The sequence below is a fragment of the Triticum aestivum genome, chromosome 2B (genome assembly GCF_018294505.1).
Source record: "Triticum aestivum cultivar Chinese Spring chromosome 2B, IWGSC CS RefSeq v2.1, whole genome shotgun sequence".
Lineage (NCBI taxonomy): Eukaryota > Viridiplantae > Streptophyta > Magnoliopsida > Poales > Poaceae > Triticum > Triticum aestivum.
In genome coordinates, this window is record NC_057798.1 from 38489431 (window position 1) to 38495974 (window position 6544).

The window sequence follows — 6544 nt, forward strand, 5'->3', positions numbered from 1 at the left end:
CATGCAAGGACCTAGAGAAATGTATGGCTATTAATACGCATGGAGTCATTGGTTCCTTTTCCTTGATTCCTGCGTGAGTCTTCTCGGATTCTCCGCAAGCGCGCTTCCCCTGCCTCCTCTATGCATGCTGCATGCATGCGTTTGGTCTGTCATCACTCCCGGGCTGCATGCACAGCTATGGAAGTAAGGGTAAACTGGGAAACAGTTGCTGAAAAAGTGGATGGCGCAGAGCATTCAGGGAAAAACTGAAAAATCTTAAACGCAAACTATTGAGGACCGGAGGGATGGTCTGCTTCGTGCACATTGAAACATGAGAGATATGTTATGATTGGGAAGCATCTGGTTTCATTCTTGTGCTGGGCTTGCTTCTCAGGCACCAAATGGGGTCACCACTTTGTGATATCTAGCTGAGAGGCGCAAAGAAGAACAGAGTCACAAGTGAAGCCGCTTTGGAATCTGGCACCATACACGTTGACAGACCACGTGGAATCTGGCTCCACACACGTTGGCAGACCATGCTGGTACCACTCTAATTGAGTTTAAATCGCATCTGGATCCAAACACAGCAGCAGAACACATATGGAGGCCTCAGTTATGCTCATCGTTCCTCCTGTCCCTGAAACAGTAACGCATATGCTCATTGTGAGCCTTGTAGAATCCAATCCAATGAGATCATCGACAGGGAGGGCAGAGAGATCGATGCACCCAGGGAAAGAGCTAGTAATTTTATTTGAGGTAGCCAGTGAAACATCTAAAGCATTGATGGAGGCCACACATCAGAATTTAGTGGTCTTCAGAAGTTCACATACTACTTACGGATAGTTTACGAATTTCTTACATCATGCAGTAGCCATGGCCCCAGCACGCCCCTTGCTGGCTTCGTCCCTAGACGCACTGCTCAATCACCGTGAAAATTTATAGATGTTAACAAGGGGCAGTGCGCAAGAACCGATGGACAACCAAGGAATCCATGGGGTTATTTCCAAGCGCACATGTGCGATTGATGAGAGTTACTACGTGTGAAGTGAACGCATCCACAGACTCATCCTCGCCCATGACCAAGGTCTGATAGTACCTTAGAAGAGTTTCGAGATTGGCTTGCTTCACGCGAGTGGGCCGCTCGAGCAAGAGCTTCAACATATCCCACGACTCATTCGCCGTCACTTTGGCGATTAGGTGCTGGAGGACATCCATCGGCATCACCGAATAAAGCATTGTCGCAGCTTCCCAATCCTTGTAGTTCTCCACACCAATCTTTTTGAACGTGTCGCCACTTGGATGGATCGCGTCACATAGCTCGTTAGCACAGAAAACACACTCCATTAGGGCCTGCTAGACCCCAAAATTCTCGCTATCAAAATGCACGAACGGTGACCGGCCATGTCAAATACATTAGCCGCCCTGGATGCTTCCATGTTCTCCTTGTCTGACATTACCTTTTCAATGAGTCCGTCGACTCATTGAAACTAATTGTCGTATTCACCGATTTGCGATTTGGAGTCCACATATAGGACACATATCTTTTTGATTTCATGCATGGCCCTGAATGGGGGAAGGGGGCGGCCATCTCGGGCCCCTCAATGGAGGGGGGCCGCCAGATCTGTGCGTGCTCTGTTTTATCAGCACAAGGTTGGGCTAATTTATTATTATTATTTTTTAAAATTCTCATACCATTAACCAAGGTGCCAAGCAATATGGGCGGCAACCAAACACCGGGCAAAAGTAGGAACATCAGCCGGCCATACGCCTTGAGGTTCATGAACCATCTTCGACCCAAACGGCACAATAGTGTCTGCCACCTGATTACAAACCCGTGGGCAATGAGAAATATGAAAAGAACTAAAGTTCAGTAAAGAAAAAGCTTTTATGTCTCGAAATAACACACCATTTGAGACAAGATCAGAATCAGAGTTGTTGATGGCAGCAGCCAATTGGGCAGCGTCAGTTTCCACAATGACAAGGCTAATACCCCATTCCTGGGCTCTCTCCGTCGCATGGATGCATGCCTCCGCTTCAGTTTGAGTGCATCTTGTGCATGGTCAATACGGCCAACTGCAGATCCCACAACATCTCCCTCTGCGTCACCATCAGAAGATTCAGGTTTAAAAGTTAAAACACATGCCAGAGTTAATTTTGATTATACGGGCTGCTGGTTTTTCCCACATATGAACCGCATTTTTAGGCGTTGTTTCGTTTGCAGCAAAAAACTACTGGTATTTCCATGCTGCCCGCTTGATTTGCCAAGCAATCTATTCAATCTTTATTGCTCGTTCCTCCATGCGAAGTTTCTTTATTGCCGACCACCAGGTCCACACAGTAGCGATGCCAAAACTTCTCCCCGGATTTCCTCCGTGACCTTTTCTGGATCATGCAGAAGTGCACACGTCTCCCTACACTGCTGGAGGCCAACCTCCATAGAGCATGGTTTTGTGTAGACTGAGCTACTCCCTCCATTTCTAAATGTAATTTTTTTTAGAGATTTCACTATAAACTACAGGATGTATATGGACATATTTTAGATTCACTCATTTTGATCCGTATCTAGTCCATAATGAAATCTCTAAAAAGACTTTTAATTAGGAATGAAGGGAGTACATGGCATGGGTCTTTGCGTGTAGTACATGCAAATAAAAACAATATCCCATGGGTTGATAAAACAAAACGACTTCACCATATACGGTACGTATTTGGTTTTCTTTTTTCTTTTTTTGGTTGCAGGCACTGACGGGCGAGCGCGAGCGCAAGTTCGAACTCGCCCGTCCGTTTAGTCCTGCATCGGCTAGCGAGGTAGAGCAGGACCAGCTTATAACCCGTGCGCTGCTAGCTGGCTTGTCCCTTTGGGGACACCCCGTAAATTGGAATTACATAGAGAAAATATAGCATGTCCGCTGCATGCATTCATCAGGATGGCACGCTAGTGACACTTTTATTTTACCTACCCCTCACAAGTTGTATTGATTTTTCATAAAGGTCCTCATAGTTCTCATTTACATATTTTAAAATCTGAAACTGTAGGATTTCACGCACCATCTTTTCAGCCCCTCACATATACTACTATTTTTACTGAAAGGTCCTCATAATTTCATTTCCATCTTTTCAGATCTTTATAGCTACCAATTTTTGGATGGTGCGTTAACTGCCAGTTTTTACTCTTGAACCATGGCATTTCTTGTGGCCGTGTATACATATTAAATACTCCTTCCCTTTTGTTTTACTTCACGCATTATATTTGTCTCAAGTCAAACTTTAAAAAGTTTAGACCAAACTTATATTAGAAAATATCAACATCTACAATACCTTATAAATATAATATGAAATTATATTTTATGGTGGATGTAATGATGTTTTTTTTTGCGGGGTGTGGATCTAATGATCTTATTGTATTGTGAATGGTAATAGTTATTTGTATCAATTTGGTCAAACTTTGTAGAGTTTGACTTCAGACAAATCTAATATGTAGAGTAAAAAGAGTGGAGGTAGTAGATACATAATTTTTTTTTGCAGGATGGGATGCAAGCGATCATGCATGATGCAAACAGGCCATGTGTTTTTAATTTTCAAACTTCTCACCACTAATATTAACAAAAAGTTACAGTGACCGGTGTAATGATCTTGTGTTTTTTTGGGGGAGATTTTCTAATTACTTCCATGCAAAATTGTAGTCATGTATATCTCTAATAAATAACATGTATCAACATACTAGTTAAATATTAATAGTTGTGCTATGGTTTGACTTAGAGGTGACATTTTGAAGTTGGATAAGCAAAGCAGTTCTTGAATGTGAACCTGCCTATTTTTATTCAGCTATTTGAGGATGCACAATTCTCATTTCTATTCTGGTCCCCTCCTTTTGGACGATTAATACGTTTTTTATATTATTTTCAAAATGGCAGGATTCCTACATTCATTAAGAAGCAAAGAGTTGCTCGTTTAATTAGGGAAAACCGAGCGAAAACCAGATTTCCCAGTTGATTCTGAAAAACTAGGCGAAAAACAATCACAACCACTGAGCGGCACACATGAAGATACTCACGTACACCACTTCAAAGAGGGCATCGCCGAGACAGCATGCAGGCATCATCCTCATCACACTTCCCTAGAGGTTTCATCGCCATCCCTAAACTCTGAGCAAACGACTCCGACTTCGCCGTAGATGATCATCGACTCAACCCACACCGAAGAGACTATGTGGACCTGTATGAAGATCCGCGCCCAAGCTCAGCCACCTTTGACCGAACAACACAGCTCCTACTCTGAGAACTAGGCACGGTTGCCGCCGCTGAAGATCACCAAACACACCACTTGCTGCCTGTCATTGTACGCTACCGGGACCTGCCTCCGTAGTTTTGAATTAATAGCAACAAACCAACCATGGCAAACCCGCGGACACGGTGGAGAAGAGCCGACTACCTCAACCACTGTCGGGTCACCGACATCGCTCCCTTCAACATCTTGTCACAGAACAAGAAGGCGCAGAAGGATGGTGATCCAGACACTGCTCATTTGAATGTTGATCTCTTTCAGAATCTGATGGTGCCTTTTTCCAGTGAAATCCCAACCACCATGGCACCATTATCATGCTTGTGAACTAACCCTGTAAGTACAGACGCATAAACTTCACTTATAAGCAAACTATTGTACAGACAGGAAAAAAACACAGGGGGTCTTATCTATAGCACTGGGATTGTCTAAACTAGAGTTAACGAGCATCCAGTTACATATTACTGTTATAATCTAAATAATTAATACCATTGAAAAATCAACCCTAGCCCTCCTTGGAGAAATATGCCATAGTGAAAAGTTTCACTGTTCTAGGTTTCCAAAAGAGTATGGCTACACTAGCAGAGTTTTGGGAAAAGACTGCAGAAAGATCTAAAGTCATCTCTTAAATTCAAAATAAGTGAGACAAATGTCATCTTACCTTGTTCTGGTGGAGGGATAACTACGCGATCAGACTTTGTAGGTCCAACTATGTTATGCTTGCAGTCTTGATGTATTTTTCTAGTTGTGTCTTGGTTATTCAAAAGTTCTCTCAATAATGCATCAAAGTCAAAGTGATACATCTAGTGTCACTGGAGAGCGTGTAGAGGTGTGTCTCTGATGGGTTTCGTAGGATTCGGTTGGTGCTGGTCTTCTGTAGAACCGCTTGGTTCTAGTCTTCGTTGGTGTGCCTACAAATTGAATCCTTTTTATCTATACTTCTCTTTATCTTCAACGCTTGTTGTTCTGGTGCTGGTCCTGTGGGGCCTTAGCACGACGACTTCCCAACTTTTTACTGCAACAAGTTTGGCCTAGCTCTGGTGAGTGAGGGATGATGATGGCGGTGCACCTTCGGCTCGCTATAGTCCTTGTAGTCATCGCTAGGTGGTCTATGGACATGGATGTACTTTTTATAATATCTTTGTTCTTTGTACTACCATGACATCATGAATAGATCAGAAATTTTCTGGCAGAAAAATGTACTCTTCGGATCGTCTAGTTGAAAATACGGAAGTCAATGCAGAGCCATCTGAGCTTAATAGATCTTTCATTTCTACGTAGTCCTCATTAGCAAGAACATCCACAAAATCTATGCCATCTGCACCTAAATGTCCTATCCTTCTCTGGAAGAGCTATTTTGATGGCCTGAAGCAGATACAATATGGCATATGAAAATTGAAGGATTCATCAAGATTACAAGTCAAACAAACAAAAATGACATACCATCGAAGTTCATATTTCAGCAAACTAGTAAAAAGTGAATGACAAGAAGTATAATACCCTCATAAGATACATTTTTCTGTATCGTTTTTGAATGAATACAACAATCTAAGAGATCAAAAATTCAGATAAAGAGGTGATTTACAATAACAGGATCCTGGGGAACTATTTTGCAATTTAAAATGACAAACCAGCAAAGAGTTCAGAAAATCCAAACTATAATTTACCCAAGCATAAGGACAAACAAATAGCAGGTGGTATACCTTGGAGCTTATTGCAATATTCTGCTCTTCCATTAGAGCAAGATATTGAAGACAAGATTCCAGTTGATCAGTTTTCTTTTTGGCTGGGGCCTGGGGGTTATCCTTGCTTTTGAAAAACAAAAAAAACGGTCATTTTTTGTGTGTGCGGGAGATTCCAAATGATCATTTGAAGCATTAGTTCTCAGATATAGCTGTTAATCTTCAGTTTTAAATTCACATATTTTAGAAAACGTGCATCGTCTCTAGTACATATACAATGGCTCTACACATTTACTTGTAACTCCACTAACTAAAGAAAATAGTATGTGATTTATCGGTTCTTGCAAAGAAAAACTGGTTCGCTCCAGTGAAGGCTATGTTCTACCCCACCACTTCCACTATGGATGTACGTATTTGTTTTGCAAGTCCCGAATGTGAAATAACATGAGTCGCTGGTTCTTGCAAAAAAAATCTAATTTGGTTATTTCCTACACCAACCTAAAAACATTGCATTGAAAACAAATCAACTTTAATTGATCTGCTATGTCGAATCAAACACATGAATCTTCTTATCTAAGATATGATGATTTGAACAAAGACAT